Source organism: Epinephelus fuscoguttatus, linkage group LG20, assembly GCF_011397635.1.
Source record: "Epinephelus fuscoguttatus linkage group LG20, E.fuscoguttatus.final_Chr_v1".
NCBI lineage: Eukaryota > Metazoa > Chordata > Actinopteri > Perciformes > Serranidae > Epinephelus > Epinephelus fuscoguttatus.
This window is the reverse complement of record NC_064771.1, coordinates 5,646,340-5,661,512: the sequence shown is the minus strand read 5'-3', so window position 1 is coordinate 5,661,512 and position 15,173 is coordinate 5,646,340. Positions and strand designations below refer to the sequence as shown.

Genomic DNA, 15,173 nt, shown 5'->3' with positions numbered 1-15,173 from the left:
ATGAATATGGCACATTAATGTACACGTGTGGTTTCTGTAAATAGAGAACGCTTGCCTCACTTGCCAAAACCCAGGATTGAGCTGGGGACCTTTAGATCTTCAGTCTAACGCTCTCCCAGCTGAGCTATTTCGGCCCTGCCTGTGCACAGTGACTGCTGTTGAAACGCATCTTATCTGCCACCTAGGTACTAGCGTCAAAATTTGCGAGTGTTCCAGCAAGTCACCAATAAACTTTGAATGGTTGGAAGAAATGAAAGGCGCCATAACAGTGCAAAACCATCAATTCCATTTGTCAAGCATCTGATGATTGCAAAGAGGCTTTTTCACACTCAATTGTCATGGACATTGCAAGGGAAGCTTTGCAAATTTTCTTAGATGCACGAATGGAAAGAGCTATTCTGCTACTGGTCAAGTGTTGGGTTTGAAGTCAACAGCATTATTGCAAGGTGTCTTCCATTGAGAGAAACTCTTGTGGGAAGTGTTGAAAGTGTCAACAGAACGCCTGAACAGGGACTTGAACCCTGGACCCTCAGATTAAAAGTCTGATGCTCTACTGTCTGAGCTATCCAGGCTCTGAGAGGTACATCTTTTCTTACAAAAAAACAACCCCCAAAATATCTGTATATTCAGATTGTCAGATTTTGAACATTGTGTAAGACATGTCTTACTAGGGAACACATCTGAAGAGCAGAGGCAGGATTTCCTGTTGACTTTGAAGAACCATATGTGTTGGTTATATTACTTTCACACTTGAAAGAGTTGGATAAAAATGCCATCTTGACCAGTTTGAGTGCAACGCTAACTATACCTTCAAGGATCTTTGAATACTCAGCAATTTTTCGTGAACCTCTGTCAGATATGAAGCCAATGAATAGGCACAATCATTTCTACAATCAACTTGTGCCAGTCTGGTTCTGCGTGTTGCAGATCGCAGCTGCTCCAAATTGTTGAAATAAAGGGTGATGTACAAGCCTTGCACACCAGGGAATAGCTGCCAAGTTTTCATGTACACAGTCTTGGATATGCTCTTTGCTATGACTTTCAATTGTGCCACTTCACAGGAGCAGCAGAGGGAATGCATCCCAATGCAAGTTCACACATGAATATGGCACATTAATGTACACGTGTGGTTTCTGTAAATAGAGAACGCTTGCCTCACTTGCCGAAACCCAGGATTGAGCTGGGGAACTTTAGATCTTCAGTCTAACGCTCTCCCAGCTGAGCTATTTCGGCCCTGAGTGTGCACAGTGACTGCTGTTGAAACGCATTTTATCTGCCACCTAGGTACTAGCGTCAAAATTTGCGAGTGTTCCAGCAAGTCACCAATAAACTTTGAATGGTTGGAAGAAATGAAAGGCGCCATAAGAGTGCAAAACCATCCATTCCATTCGTCAAGCATCTGATGATTGCAAAGAGGCTTTTTCACACTCAATTGTCATGGACATTGCAAGGGAAGCTTTGCAAATTTTCTTAGATGCATGAATGGAAAGAGCTATTCTGCTACTGGTCAAGTGTTGGGTTTGAAGTCAACAGCATTATTGCAAGGTGTCTTCCATTGAGAGAAACTCTTGTGGGAAGTGTTGAAAGTGTCAACAGAACGCCTGAACAGGGACTTGAACCCTGGACCCTCAGATTAAAAGTCTGATGCTCTACCGTCTGAGCTATCCAGGCTCTGAGAGGTACATCTTTTCTTACAAAAACAACCCCAAAACATCTGTATATTCAGATTGTCAGATTTTGAACATTGTGTAAGACATGTCTTACTAGGGAACACATCTGAAGAGCAGAGGCAGGATTTCCTATTGACTTTGAAGAACCATATGTGTTGGTTATATTACTTTCACACTTGAAAGAGTTGGATAAAAATGCCATCTTGACCAGTTTGAGTGCAACGCTGAATACTCAGCAATTTTTCGTGAACCTTTGTCAGATATGAAGCCAATGAATAGGCACAATCATTTCTACAATCAACTTGTGCCAGTCTGGTTCTGCGTGTTGCAGATTGCAGCTGCTCCAAATTGTTAAAATAAAGGGTGATGTACAAGCCTTGCACACCAGGGAATAGTTGTCAGGTTTTCATGTACACAGTCTTGGATATGCTCTTTGCTATGACTTTCAATTGTGCCACTTCACAGGAGCAGCAGAGGGAATGCATCCCAATGCAAGTTCACACATGAATATGGCACATTAATGTACACGTGTGGTTTCTGTAAATAGAGAACGCTTGACTCACTTGCCGAAACCCAGGATTGAGCTGGGGACCTTTAGATCTTCAGTGTAATGCTCTCCCAGCTGAGCTATTTCAGCCCTGAGTGTGCACAGCGACTGCTGTTGCAACGCATTTTATATGCCACCTAGGTACTAGCGTCAAAATTTGCGAGTGTTCCAGCAAGCATCTGATGATTGCAAAGAGGCTTTTTCACACTCAATTGTCATGGACATTGCAAGGGAAGCTTTGCAAATTTTCTTAGATGCACAAATGGAAAGAGCTATTCTGCTACTGGTCAAGTGTTGGGTTTGAAGTCAACAGCATTATTGCAAGGTGTCTTCCATTGAGAGAAACTCTTGTGGGAAGTGTTGAAAGTGTCAACAGAACGCCTGAACAGGGACTTGAACCCTGGACCCTCAGATTAAAAGTCTGATGCTCTACCGTCTGAGCTATCCAGGCTCTGAGGGGTACATCTTTTCTTACAAAAAAACAACCCCCAAAACCATATGTGTTGGTTATATTACTTTCACACTTGAAAGAGTTGGATAAAAATGCCATCTTGACCAGTTTGAGTGCAACGCTAACTATACCTTCAAGGATCTTTGAATACTCAGCAATTTTTCGTGAACCTCTGTCAGACATGAAGCCAATGAATAGGCACAATCATTTCTACAATCAACTTGTGCCAGTCTGGTTCTGCGTGTTGCAGATCGCAGCTGCTCCAAATTGTTGAAATAGGGTGATGTACAAGCCTTGCACACCAGGGGAATAGTTGTCAGGTTTTCATGTACACAGTCTTGGATATGCTCTTTGCTATGACTTTCAATTGTGCCACTTCACAGGAGCAGCAGAGGGAATGCATCCCAATGCAAGTTCACACATGAATATGGCACATTAATGTACACGTGTGGTTTCTGTAAATAGAGAACGCTTGCCTCACTTGCCAAACCCAGGATTGAGCTGGGGACCTTTAGATCTTCAGTCTAACGCTCTCCCAGCTGAGCTATTTCGCCCTGTGTGCACAGTGACTGCTGTTGAAACGCATCTTATCTGCCACCTAGGTACTAGCGTCAAAATTTGCGAGTGTTCCAGCAAGTCACCAATAAACTTTGAATGGTTGGAAGAAATGAAAGGCGCCATAACAGTGCAAAACCATCAATTCCATTTGTCAAGCATCTGATGATTGCAAAGAGGCTTTTTCACACTCAATTGTCATGGACATTGCAAGGGAAGCTTTGCAAATTTTCTTAGATGCATGAATGGAAAGAGCTATTCTGCTACTGGTCAAGTGTTGGGTTTGAAGTCAACAGCATTATTGCAAGGTGTCTTCCATTGAGAGAAACTCTTGTGGGAAGTGTTGAAAGTGTCAACAGAACGCCTGAACAGGGACTTGAACCCTGGACCCTCAGATTAAAAGTCTGATGCTCTACCATCTGAGCTATCCAGGCTCTGAGAGGTACATCTTTTCTTCCAAAAACAACCCCAAAACATCTGTATATTCAGATTGTCAGATTTTGAACATTGTGTAAGACATGTCTTACTAGGGAACACATCTGAAGAGCAGAGGCAGGATTTCCTATTGACTTTGAAGAACCATATGTGTTGGTTATATTACTTTCACACTTGAAAGAGTTGGATAAAAATGCCATCTTGACCAGTTTGAGTGCAACGCTAACTATACCTTCAAGGATCTTTGAATACTCAGCAATTTTTCGTGAACCTCTGTCAGACATGAAGCCAATGAATAGGCACAATCATTTCTACAATCAACTTGTGCCAGTCTGGTTCTGCGTGTTGCAGATCGCAGCTGCTCCAAATTGTTGAAATAAAGGGTGATGTACAAGCCTTGCACACCAGGGGAATAGTTGTCAGGTTTTCATGTACACAGTCTTGGATATGCTCTTTGCTATGACTTTCAATTGTGCCACTTCACAGGAGCAGCAGAGGGAATGCATCCCAATGCAAGTTCACACATGAATATGGCACATTAATGTACACATGTGGTTTCGGTAAATAGAGAACACTTGACTCTCTTGCTGAAACCAAGGATTGAGCTGGGGACCTTTAGATCTTCAGTGTAACGCTCTCCCAGCTGAGCTATTTCAGCCCTGAGTGTGCACAGCGACTGCTGTTGCAACGCATTTTATCTGCCACCTAGGTACTAGCGTCAAAATTTGCGAGTGTTCCAGCAAGCATCTGATGATTGCAAAGAGGCTTTTTCACACTCAATTGTCATGGACATTGCAAGGGAAGCTTTGCAAATTTTCTTAGATGCACGAATGGAAAGAGCTATTCTGCTACTGGTCAAGTGTTGGGTTTGAAGTCAACAGCATTATTGCAAGGTGTCTTCCATTGAGAGAAACTCTTGTGGGAAGTGTTGAAAGTGTCAACAGAACGCCTGAACAGGGACTTGAACCCTGGACCCTCAGATTAAAAGTCTGATGCTCTACCGTCTGAGCTATCCAGGCTCTGAGGGGTACATCTTTTCTTACAAAAAAACAACCCCCAAAACCATATGTGTTGGTTATATTACTTTCACACTTGAAAGAGTTGGATAAAAATGCCATCTTGACCAGTTTGAGTGCAACGCTAACTATACCTTCAAGGATCTTTGAATACTCAGCAATTTTTCGTGAACCTCTGTCAGACATGAAGCCAATGAATAGGCACAATCATTTCTACAATCAACTTGTGCCAGTCTGGTTCTGCGTGTTGCAGATCGCAGCTGCTCCAAATTGTTGAAATAAAGGGTGATGTACAAGCCTTGCACACCAGGGGAATAGTTGTCAGGTTTTCATGTACACAGTCTTGGATATGCTCTTTGCTATGACTTTCAATTGTGCCACTTCACAGGAGCAGCAGAGGGAATGCATCCCAATGCAAGTTCACACATGAATATGGCACATTAATGTACACGTGTGGTTTCTGTAAATAGAGAACGCTTGCCTCACTTGCCGAAACCCAGGATTGAGCTGGGGACCTTTAGATCTTCAGTGTAACGCTCTCCCAGCTGAGCTATTTCAGCCCTGAGTGTGCACAGCGACTGCTGTTGCAACGCATTTTATCTGCCACCTAGGTACTAGCGTCAAAATTTGCGAGTGTTCCAGCAAGCATCTGATGATTGCAAAGAGGCTTTTTGTCATGGACATTGCAAGGGAAGCTTTGCAAATTTTCTTAGATGCATGAATGGAAAGAGCTATTCTGCTACTGGTCAAGTGTTGGGTTTGAAGTCAACAGCATTATTGCAAGGTGTCTTCCATTGAGAGAAACTCTTGTGGGAAGTGTTGAAAGTGTCAACAGAACGCCTGAACAGGGACTTGAACCCTGGACCCTCAGATTAAAAGTCTGATGCTCTACCATCTGAGCTATCCAGGCTCTGAGAGGTACATCTTTTCTTACAAAAAAACAACCCCCAAAACATCTGTATATTCAGATTGTCAGATTTTGAACATTGTGTAAGACATGTCTTACTAGGGAACACATCTGAAGAGCAGAGGCAGGATTTCCTATTGACTTTGAAGAACCATATGTGTTGGTTATATTACTTTCACACTTGAAAGAGTAAAAATGCCATCTTGACCAGTTTGAGTGCAACGCTAACTATACCTTCAAGGATCTTTGAATACTCAGCAATTTTTCGTGAACCTCTGTCAGATATGAAGCCAATGAATAGGCACAATCATTTCTACAATCAACTTGTGCCAGTCTGGTTCTGCGTGTTGCAGATCGCAGCTGCTCCAAATTGTTGAAATAAAGGGTGATGTACAAGCCTTGCACACCAGGAATAGTTGTCAGGTTTTCATGTACACAGTCTTGGATATGCTCTTTGCTATGACTTTCAATTGTGCCACTTCACAGGAGCAGCAGAGGGAATGCATCCCAATGCAAGTTCACACATGAATATGGCACATTAATGTACACGTGTGGTTTCTGTAAATAGAGAACGCTTGACTCACTTGCCGAAACCCAGCATTGAGCTGGGGACCTTTAGATCTTCAGTGTAACGCTCTCCCAGCTGAGCTATTTCAGCCCTGAGTGTGCACAGCGACTGCTGTTGCAACGCATTTTATCTGCCACCTAGGTACTAGCGTCAAAATTTGCGAGTGTTCCAGCAAGCATCTGATGATTGCAAAGAGGCTTTTTCACACTCAATTGTCATGGACATTGCAAGGGAAGCTTTGCAAATTTTCTTCGATGCACAAATGGAAAGAGCTATTCTGCTACTGGTCAAGTGTTGGGTTTGAAGTCAACAGCATTATTGCAAGGTGTCTTCCATTGAGAGAAACTCTTGTGGGAAGTGTTGAAAGTGTCAACAGAACGCCTGAACAGGGACTTGAACCCTGGACCCTCAGATTAAAAGTCTGATGCTCTACCGTCTGAGCTATCCAGGCTCTGAGGGGTACATCTTTTCTTACAAAAACAACCCCAAAACCATATGTGTTGGTTATATTACTTTCACACTTGAAAGAGTTGGATAAAAATGCCATCTTGACCAGTTTGAGTGCAACGCTAACTATACCTTCAAGGATCTTTGAATACTCAGCAATTTTTCGTGAACCTCTGTCAGACATGAAGCCAATGAATAGGCACAATCATTTCTACAATCAACTTGTGCCAGTCTGGTTCTGCGTGTTGCAGATCGCAGCTGCTCCAAATTGTTGAAATAAAGGGTGATGTACAAGCCTTGCACACCAGGGGAATAGTTGTCAGGTTTTCATGTACACAGTCTTGGATATGCTCTTTGCTATGACTTTCAATTGTGCCACTTCACAGGAGCAGCAGAGGGAATGCATCCCAATGCAAGTTCACACATGAATATGGCACATTAATGTACACGTGTGGTTTCTGTAAATAGAGAACGCTTGCCTCACTTGCCGAAACCCAGGATTGAGCTGGGGACCTTTAGATCTTCAGTCTAACGCTCTCCCAGCTGAGCTATTTCGGCCCTGCCTGTGCACAGTGACTGCTGTTGAAACGCATCTTATCTGCCACCTAGGTACTAGCGTCAAAATTTGCAGTGTTCCAGCAAGTCACCAATAAACTTTGAATGGTTGGAAGAAATGAAAGGCGCCATAACAGTGCAAAACCATCAATTCCATTTGTCAAGCATCTGATGATTGCAAAGAGGCTTTTCACACTCAATTGTCATGGACATTGCAAGGAAGCTTTGCAAATTTTCTTAGATGCACGAATGGAAAGAGCTATTCTGCTACTGGTCAAGTGTTGGGTTTGAAGTCAACAGCATTATTGCAAGGTGTCTTCCATTGAGAGAAACTCTTGTGGGAAGTGTTGAAAGTGTCAACAGAACGCCTGAACAGGGACTTGAACCCTGGACCCTCAGATTAAAAGTCTGATGCTCTACCGTGTCTGAGCTATCCAGGCTCTGAGAGGTACATCTTTTCTTACAAAAACAACCCCCAAAATATCTGTATATTCAGATTGTCAGATTTTGAACATTGTGTAAGACATGTCTTACTAGGGAACACATCTGAAGAGCAGAGGCAGGATTTCCTATTGACTTTGAAGAACCATATGTGTTGGTTATATTACTTTCACACTTGAAAGAGTTGGATAAAAATGCCATCTTGACCAGTTTGAGTGCAACGCTAACTATACCTTCAAGGATCTTTGAATACTCAGCAATTTTTCGTGAACCTCTGTCAGATATGAAGCCAATGAATAGGCACAATCATTTCTACAATCAACTTGTGCCAGTCTGGTTCTGCGTGTTGCAGATCGCAGCTGCTCCAAATTGTTGAAATAAAGGGTGATGTACAAGCCTTGCACACCAGGGGAATAGCTGCCAAGTTTTCATGTACACAGTCTTGGATATGCTCTTTGCTATGACTTTCAATTGTGCCACTTCACAGGAGCAGCAGAGGGAATGCATCCCAATGCAAGTTCACACATGAATATGGCACATTAATGTACACGTGTGGTTTCTGTAAATAGAGAACGCTTGCCTCACTTGCGAAACCCAGGATTGAGCTGGGGACCTTTAGATCTTCAGTCTAACGCTCTCCCAGCTGAGCTATTTCGCCCTGCGTGTGCACAGTGACTGCTGTTGAAACGCATCTTATCTGCCACCTAGGTACTAGCGTCAAAATTTGCGAGTGTTCCAGCAAGTCACCAATAAACTTTGAATGGTTGGAAGAAATGAAAGGCGCCATAAGAGTGCAAAACCATCCATTCCATTCAGCAAGCATCTGATGATTGCAAAGAGGCTTTTTCACACTCAATTGTCATGGACATTGCAAGGGAAGCTTTGCAAATTTTCTTAGATGCATGAATGGAAAGAGCTATTCTGCTACTGGTCAAGTGTTGGGTTTGAAGTCAACAGCATTATTGCAAGGTGTCTTCCATTGAGAGAAACTCTTGTGGGAAGTGTTGAAAGTGTCAACAGAACGCCTGAACAGGGACTTGAACCCTGGACCCTCAGATTAAAAGTCTGATGCTCTACCGTCTGAGCTATCCAGGCTCTGAGAGGTACATCTTTTCTTACAAAAAAAACCCCAAAACATCTGTATATTCAGATTGTCAGATTTTGAACATTGTGTAAGACATGTCTTACTAGGAACACATCTGAAGAGCAGAGGCAGGATTTCCTATTGACTTTGAAGAACCATATGTGTTGGTTATATTACTTTCACACTTGAAAGAGTTGGATAAAAATGCCATCTTGACCAGTTTGAGTGCAACGCTAACTATACCTTCAAGGATCTTTGAATACTCAGCAATTTTTCGTGAACCTCTGTCAGATATGAAGCCAATGAATAGGCACAATCATTTCTACAATCAACTTGTGCCAGTCTGGTTCTGCGTGTTGCAGATCGCAGCTGCTCCAAATTGTTGAAATAAAGGGTGATGTACAAGCCTTGCACACAAGGGAATAGCTGCCAAGTTTTCATGTACACAGTCTTGGATATGCTCTTTGCTATGACTTTCAATTGTGCCACTTCACAGGAGCAGCAGAGGGAATGCATCCCAATGCAAGTTCACACATGAATATGGCACATTAATGTACACGTGTGGTTTCTGTAAATAGAGAACGCTTGACTCTCTTGCCGAAACCCAGGATCGAACTGGGGACCTTTAGATCTTCAGTCTAACGCTCTCCCAGCTGAGCTATTTCGGCCCTGAGTGTGCACAGCGACTGCTGTTGCAACGCATTTTATCTGCCACCTAGGTACTAGCGTCAAAATTTGCGAGTGTTCCAGCAAGCATCTGATGATTGCAAAGAGGCTTTTTCACACTCAATTGTCATGGACATTGCAAGGGAAGCTTTGCAAATTTTCTTAGATGCACGAATGGAAAGAGCTATTCTGCTACTGGTCAAGTGTTGGGTTTGAAGTCAACAGCATTATTGCAAGGTGTCTTCCATTGAGAGAAACTCTTGTGGGAAGTGTTGAAAGTGTCAACAGAACACCTGAACAGGGACTTGAACCCTGGACCCTCAGATTAAAAGTCTGATGCTCTACCGTCTGAGCTATCCAGGCTTTGAGAGGTACATCTTTTCTTACAAAAAAACAACCCCCAAAACATCTGTATATTCAGATTGTCAGATTTTGAACATTGTGTAAGACATGTCTTACTGGGGAACACATCTGAAGAGCAGAGGCAGGATTTCCTATTGACTTTGAAGAACCATATGTGTTGGTTATATTACTTTCACACTTGAAAGAGTTGGATAAAAATGCCATCTTGACCAGTTTGAGTGCAACGCTAACTATACCTTCAAGGATCTTTGAATACTCAGCAATTTTTCGTGAACCTCTGTCAGATATGAAGCCAATGAATAGGCACAATCATTTCTACAATCAACTTGTGCCAGTCTGGTTCTGCGTGTTGCAGATCGCAGCTGCTCCAAATTGTTGAAATAAAGGGTGATGTACAAGCCTTGCACACCAGGGGAATAGCTGCCAAGTTTTCATGTACACAGTCTTGGATATGCTCTTTGCTATGACTTTCAATTGTGCCACTTCACAGGAGCAGCAGAGGGAATGCATCCCAATGCAAGTTCACACATGAATATGGCACATTAATGTACACGTGTGGTTTCTGTAAATAGAGAACGCTTGACTCTCTTGCCGAAACCCAGGATTGAGCTGGGGACCTTTAGATCTTCAGTGTAACGCTCTCCCAGCTGAGCTATTTCAGCCCTGAGTGTGCACAGCGACTGCTGTTGCAACGCATTTTATCTGCCACCTAGGTACTAGCGTCAAAATTTGAGTGTTCCAGCAAGCATCTGATGATTGCAAAGAGGCTTTTTCACACTCAATTGTCATGGACATTGCAAGGAAGCTTTGCAAATTTTCTTAGATGCACGAATGGAAAGAGCTATTCTGCTACTGGTCAAGTGTTGGGTTTGAAGTCAACAGCATTATTGCAAGGTGTCTTCCATTGAGAGAAACTCTTGTGGGAAGTGTTGAAAGTGTCAACAGAACACCTGAACAGGGACTTGAACCCTGGACCTCAGATTAAAAGTCTGATGCTCTACCGTCTGCTGAGCTATCCAGGCTCTGAGAGGTACATCTTTTCTTACAAAAACAACCCCAAAACATCTGTATATTCAGATTGTCAGATTTTGAACATTGTGTAAGACATGTCTTACTGGGGAACACATCTGAAGAGCAGAGGCAGGATTTCCTATTGACTTTGAAGAACCATATGTGTTGGTTATATTACTTTCACACTTGAAAGAGTTGGATAAAAATGCCATCTTGACCAGTTTGAGTGCAACGCTAACTATACCTTCAAGGATCTTTGAATACTCAGCAATTTTTCGTGAACCTCTGTCAGATATGAAGCCAATGAATAGGCACAATCATTTCTACAATCAACTTGTGCCAGTCTGGTTCTGCGTGTTGCAGATCGCAGCTGCTCCAAATTGTTGAAATAAAGGGTGATGTACAAGCCTTGCACACCAGGGGAATAGCTGCCAAGTTTTCATGTACACAGTCTTGGATATGCTCTTTGCTATGACTTTCAATTGTGCCACTTCACAGGAGCAGCAGAGGGAATGCATCCCAATGCAAGTTCACACATGAATATGGCACATTAATGTACACGTGTGGTTTCTGTAAATAGAGAACGCTTGCCTCACTTGCCGAAACCCAGGATTGAACTGGGGACCTTTAGATCTTCAGTCTAACGCTCTCCCAGCTGAGCTATTTCGGCCCTGAGTGTGCACAGTGACTGCTGTTGCAACGCATTTTATCTGCCACCTAGGTACTAGCGTCAAAATTTGCGAGTGTTCCAGCAAGCATCTGATGATGGCAAAGAGGCTTTTTCACACTCAATTGTCATGGACATTGCAAGGGAAGCTTTGCAAATTTTCTTAGATGCACAAATGGAAAGAGCTATTCTGCTACTGGTCAAGTGTTGGGTTTGAAGTCAACAGCATTATTGCAAGGTGTCTTCCATTGAGAGAAACTCTTGTGGGAAGTGTTGAAAGTGTCAACAGAACGCCTGAACAGGGACTTGAACCCTGGACCCTCAGATTAAAAGTCTGATGCTCTACCGTCTGAGCTATCCAGGCTCTGAGAGGTACATCTTTTCTTACAAAAAAACAACCCCCAAAACATCTGTATATTCAGATTGTCAGATTTTGAACATTGTGTAAGACATGTCTTACTGGGGAACACATCTGAAGAGCAGAGGCAGGATTTCCTATTGACTTTGAAGAACCATATGTGTTGGTTATATTACTTTCACACTTGAAAGAGTTGGATAAAAATGCCATCTTGACCAGTTTGAGTGCAACGCTAACTATACCTTCAAGGATCTTTGAATACTCAGCAATTTTTCGTGAACCTCTGTCAGACATGAAGCCAATGAATAGGCACAATCATTTCTACAATCAACTTGTGCCAGTCTGGTTCTGCGTGTTGCAGATCGCAGCTGCTCCAAATTGTTGAAATAAAGGGTGATGTACAAGCCTTGCACACCAGGGGAATAGTTGTCAGGTTTTCATGTACACAGTCTTGGATATGCTCTTTGCTATGACTTTCAATTGTGCCACTTCACAGGAGCAGCAGAGGGAATGCATCCCAATGCAAGTTCACACATGAATATGGCACATTAATGTACACGTGTGGTTTCTGTAAATAGAGAACGCTTACCTCACTTGCCGAAACCCAGGATTGAACTTGGGACCTTTAGATCTTCAGTCTAACGCTCTCCCAGCTGAGCTATTTCGGCCCTGAGTGTGCACAGCGACTGCTGTTGCAACGCATTTTATCTGCCACCTAGGTACTAGCGTCAAAATTTGCGAGTGTTCCAGCAAGCATCTGATGATGGCAAAGAGGCTTTTTCACACTCAATTGTCATGGACATTGCAAGGGAAGCTTTGCAAATTTTCTTAGATGCACAAATGGAAAGAGCTATTCTGCTACTGGTCAAGTGTTGGGTTTGAAGTCAACAGCATTATTGCAAGGTGTCTTCCATTGAGAGAAACTCTTGTGGGAAGTGTTGAAAGTGTCAACAGAACGCCTGAACAGGGACTTGAACCCTGGACCCTCAGATTAAAAGTCTGATGCTCTACCGTCTGAGCTATCCAGGCTCTGAGAGGTACATCTTTTCTTACAAAAAAACAACCCCCAAAACCATATGTGTTGGTTATATTACTTTCACACTTGAAAGAGTTGGATAAAAATGCCATCTTGACCAGTTTGAGTGCAACGCTGAATACTCAGCAATTTTTCGTGAACCTTTGTCAGATATGAAGCCAATGAATAGGCACAATCATTTCTACAATCAACTTGTGCCAGTCTGGTTCTGCGTGTTGCAGATTGCAGCTGCTCCAAATTGTTGAAATAAAGGGTGATGTACAAGCCTTGCACACCAGGGGAATAGCTGCCAAGTTTTCATGTACACAGTCTTGGATATGCTCTTTGCTATGACTTTCAATTGTGCCACTTCACAGGAGCAGCAGAGGGAATGCATCCCAATGCAAGTTCACACATGAATATGGCACATTAATGTACACGTGTGGTTTCTGTAAATAGAGAACGCTTGACTCTTGCGAAACCCAGGATCGAACTGGGGACCTTTAGATCTTCAGTCTAACGCTCTCCCAGCTGAGCTATTTCGGCCCTGAGTGTGCACAGCGACTGCTGTTGCAACGCATTTTATCTGCCACCTAGGTACTAGCGTCAAAATTTGCGAGTGTTCCAGCAAGTCACCAATAAACTTTGAATGGTTGGAAGAAATGAAAGGCACCATAACAGTGCAAAACCATCCCTTCCATTCGTCAAGCATCTGATGATTGCAAAGAGGCTTTTTCACACTCAATTGTCATGGACATTGCAAGGGAAGCTTTGCAAATTTTCTTAGATGCATGAATGGAAAGAGCTATTCTGCTACTGGTCAAGTGTTGGGTTTGAAGTCAACAGCATTATTGCAAGATGTCTTCCATTGAGAGAAACTCTTGTGGGAAGTGTTGAAAGTGTCAAAGTGCCTGAACAGGGACTTGAACCCTGGACCCTCAGATTAAAAGTCTGATGCTCTACCGTCTGAGCTATCCAGGCTCTGAGAGGTACATCTTTTCTTACAAAAAACCCCCAAAAAACATCTGTATATTCAGATTGTCAGATTGTGACCATTGCGTAAGACATGTCTGCCTAGGGAACACATCTGCACTCTTCACAAGAATGTGTCAATATTAACACGTTGAATTTCTACACATCAATGAGTTGAATTTGGGACAACACGTGTTATGTTAATTTTGACACATTCAGTGTGTTCATATATCAACACAGTGACTGTGTCACATAGAGTAACACAGAGATGTGTATAATGTGTAAGTACTAACACATTCATGAGTTGATACATAAAACTTATATTACAGTAGGAGCCACTCAAAAGTTCCACTTCCCAGCCAGCTGTCAGCCGGCTGCCTGTCAAATCCCAGACAAATCCCAGCCAAGTTCCAGCTGGCTGCCAGCCAGCTGCTGTGCTGGTTCTACCCCCCCTCCCTCTCCTATTTTAATTCTAGGCATGCCCACTCCTTTCAATCGCCTCTTTCACAAAAAACACAGCCTGCAGTCATTCATTTATCAAACGTGGAATCGTATCGTTTCTATAGCAACAACTCTTTTCAGGGGTAAATGTCTGCCTTTCCGAAACCTTGCCTCTTCGAACGTTAACTTCCATTATTCGGACTGGCGGTCCTTCACCTTTTTTTCATAAGTCCCACCACTAAGAAAATCCCTGCCTTTATTATTCGAAATGTCGGCCCTTCCTCTTTTTTCTAAGGGATCCGCCATTCCGAAGTTTGGATATTGTGGATTAAGGCACAGCTGCAGTGCTGCAGTGCAGACATTTCAGTCGCACACTGTGCGTGTCAGCAGCGGGCAGCAGTGTAGAACTGGGCTTTTACTGATGCATTTTCTGAAGGCTATTTACTTGATTAGACTTCTCTTTTCATTAGGATATTATTTTTTTCGTTATTGTATAATTGTTTTCAGTTAATCAGTGACATCACATCTTCAAAAAATGTCTGAAAGAAAAGTAACCGAAACGGTGTAATACTGAAGATTTCGTTTGTTTACAAGTTATTTTGAATTTGGAAACCTGTTTTGTTGACCTTTTTGTAATAAATTACGGAGCCCTGCAGTGGCCGTGAGAGGAAAAAATAGACATCGTATGCACGTTTTAATTAATTTGAATCCTCATTCATTCATTCAGTCATTCACTCTGCACTTGCTGCTTTACATGGGATTGTTGTCAGGAAAAGGCAATTAATGAGGATATTGAGAGTTTTGGAGGATATTCTGTGTGTAAAACTGTGTGTAATATCTTATATTATTTGTGTTCTTGTGAAGAAATCCCGCTGGCTCTGCTGCGCCTTCCCAGTTCAATTACGCATGGCACAGGCGCTTGGATGCACGTAAAAAACCCATGAATGAAGCAGCAGTCCTGTCCTTGTGTCCTGTGCACTGATGTCTAACGTTTAACGTTTGTT

General features: G+C 42.7%; 20 non-coding genes across 20 annotated transcripts; all 20 read right to left on the bottom strand.

The window, feature by feature from the left end:
- Nucleotides 1-61: 61 nt before the first annotated feature.
- Nucleotides 62-134, bottom strand: trnaf-gaa (transfer RNA phenylalanine (anticodon GAA)). The gene has a single exon. It is a non-coding gene; the product is annotated as a tRNA-Phe (tRNA).
- A 365-nt stretch (nucleotides 135-499) lies between these two features.
- trnak-uuu (transfer RNA lysine (anticodon UUU)) lies at nucleotides 500-572 on the bottom strand. Its single transcript has one exon. It is a non-coding gene; the product is annotated as a tRNA-Lys (tRNA).
- A 588-nt stretch (nucleotides 573-1,160) lies between these two features.
- trnaf-gaa (transfer RNA phenylalanine (anticodon GAA)) lies at nucleotides 1,161-1,233 on the bottom strand. The gene has a single exon. It is a non-coding gene; the product is annotated as a tRNA-Phe (tRNA).
- A 365-nt stretch (nucleotides 1,234-1,598) lies between these two features.
- Nucleotides 1,599-1,671, bottom strand: trnak-uuu (transfer RNA lysine (anticodon UUU)). The gene has a single exon. It is a non-coding gene; the product is annotated as a tRNA-Lys (tRNA).
- Nucleotides 1,672-2,595: 924 nt separating this feature from the next.
- On the bottom strand, nucleotides 2,596-2,668 carry trnak-uuu (transfer RNA lysine (anticodon UUU)). The gene has a single exon. It is a non-coding gene; the product is annotated as a tRNA-Lys (tRNA).
- Nucleotides 2,669-3,584: 916 nt separating this feature from the next.
- Nucleotides 3,585-3,657, bottom strand: trnak-uuu (transfer RNA lysine (anticodon UUU)). Its single transcript has one exon. It is a non-coding gene; the product is annotated as a tRNA-Lys (tRNA).
- A 947-nt stretch (nucleotides 3,658-4,604) lies between these two features.
- Nucleotides 4,605-4,677, bottom strand: trnak-uuu (transfer RNA lysine (anticodon UUU)). Its single transcript has one exon. It is a non-coding gene; the product is annotated as a tRNA-Lys (tRNA).
- Nucleotides 4,678-5,511: 834 nt separating this feature from the next.
- On the bottom strand, nucleotides 5,512-5,584 carry trnak-uuu (transfer RNA lysine (anticodon UUU)). Its single transcript has one exon. It is a non-coding gene; the product is annotated as a tRNA-Lys (tRNA).
- A 943-nt stretch (nucleotides 5,585-6,527) lies between these two features.
- trnak-uuu (transfer RNA lysine (anticodon UUU)) lies at nucleotides 6,528-6,600 on the bottom strand. The gene has a single exon. It is a non-coding gene; the product is annotated as a tRNA-Lys (tRNA).
- Nucleotides 6,601-7,081: 481 nt separating this feature from the next.
- trnaf-gaa (transfer RNA phenylalanine (anticodon GAA)) lies at nucleotides 7,082-7,154 on the bottom strand. Its single transcript has one exon. It is a non-coding gene; the product is annotated as a tRNA-Phe (tRNA).
- Nucleotides 7,155-7,516: 362 nt separating this feature from the next.
- On the bottom strand, nucleotides 7,517-7,591 carry trnak-uuu (transfer RNA lysine (anticodon UUU)). The gene has a single exon. It is a non-coding gene; the product is annotated as a tRNA-Lys (tRNA).
- A 1,023-nt stretch (nucleotides 7,592-8,614) lies between these two features.
- trnak-uuu (transfer RNA lysine (anticodon UUU)) lies at nucleotides 8,615-8,687 on the bottom strand. The gene has a single exon. It is a non-coding gene; the product is annotated as a tRNA-Lys (tRNA).
- A 584-nt stretch (nucleotides 8,688-9,271) lies between these two features.
- On the bottom strand, nucleotides 9,272-9,344 carry trnaf-gaa (transfer RNA phenylalanine (anticodon GAA)). The gene has a single exon. It is a non-coding gene; the product is annotated as a tRNA-Phe (tRNA).
- Nucleotides 9,345-9,632: 288 nt separating this feature from the next.
- On the bottom strand, nucleotides 9,633-9,705 carry trnak-uuu (transfer RNA lysine (anticodon UUU)). The gene has a single exon. It is a non-coding gene; the product is annotated as a tRNA-Lys (tRNA).
- A 1,608-nt stretch (nucleotides 9,706-11,313) lies between these two features.
- Nucleotides 11,314-11,386, bottom strand: trnaf-gaa (transfer RNA phenylalanine (anticodon GAA)). Its single transcript has one exon. It is a non-coding gene; the product is annotated as a tRNA-Phe (tRNA).
- Nucleotides 11,387-11,674: 288 nt separating this feature from the next.
- On the bottom strand, nucleotides 11,675-11,747 carry trnak-uuu (transfer RNA lysine (anticodon UUU)). Its single transcript has one exon. It is a non-coding gene; the product is annotated as a tRNA-Lys (tRNA).
- A 589-nt stretch (nucleotides 11,748-12,336) lies between these two features.
- Nucleotides 12,337-12,409, bottom strand: trnaf-gaa (transfer RNA phenylalanine (anticodon GAA)). The gene has a single exon. It is a non-coding gene; the product is annotated as a tRNA-Phe (tRNA).
- A 288-nt stretch (nucleotides 12,410-12,697) lies between these two features.
- On the bottom strand, nucleotides 12,698-12,770 carry trnak-uuu (transfer RNA lysine (anticodon UUU)). The gene has a single exon. It is a non-coding gene; the product is annotated as a tRNA-Lys (tRNA).
- A 449-nt stretch (nucleotides 12,771-13,219) lies between these two features.
- trnaf-gaa (transfer RNA phenylalanine (anticodon GAA)) lies at nucleotides 13,220-13,302 on the bottom strand. Its single transcript has one exon. It is a non-coding gene; the product is annotated as a tRNA-Phe (tRNA).
- A 362-nt stretch (nucleotides 13,303-13,664) lies between these two features.
- Nucleotides 13,665-13,737, bottom strand: trnak-uuu (transfer RNA lysine (anticodon UUU)). Its single transcript has one exon. It is a non-coding gene; the product is annotated as a tRNA-Lys (tRNA).
- Between the last annotated feature and the right edge of the window lie 1,436 nt (nucleotides 13,738-15,173).